Genomic DNA, 562 nt, shown 5'->3' on the forward strand with positions numbered 1-562 from the left:
GCCTTTTTTCTTTCGATCTCATGCCACGTTTGAAACGTTGAGGAACCTGCTGGCTCATGGGACCCGCATGTCATCCTCTATGTGCTATAAAAGTTTCCTTTGTTGGATTTTTTTTCACCCTCTGATTTTTGGCTTGCCTTTTTCTTTTGATCCCCTGCTCCCTTTGAAACGTTGAGTAAGCTGTTGGCTCACGGGACCCGCATGTCATCCTCTATGTCCATCAACTTTCTTTTCTTGGATTTTTTTTGACCCCCTAATTACTAGCTACTTTCTTTTTCTTTTGATCTCAAGCCGCATTTCAAACATTGAGACCGCTGCTTGCAAAATGGGACCCACGTTTCATCCTCTATGTACAATAAATCTTGGATTATTTTTGGCTCCTGATATTTGGTCACTTGCCTTTTTCTTTCGATCTCATGCCACGTTTGAAACGTTGAGGAACCCGTCGGCTCATGGGACCCGCATGTCATCCTCTATGTGCTATAAAACTTTCCTTTGTTGGATTTTTTTTCCCCTCTGATTTTTGGCTTGCCTTTTTCTTTTGATCCTCGCCCTTGAAACG

This window comes from Lolium rigidum, chromosome 3 (assembly GCF_022539505.1).
Source record: "Lolium rigidum isolate FL_2022 chromosome 3, APGP_CSIRO_Lrig_0.1, whole genome shotgun sequence".
Lineage (NCBI taxonomy): Eukaryota > Viridiplantae > Streptophyta > Magnoliopsida > Poales > Poaceae > Lolium > Lolium rigidum.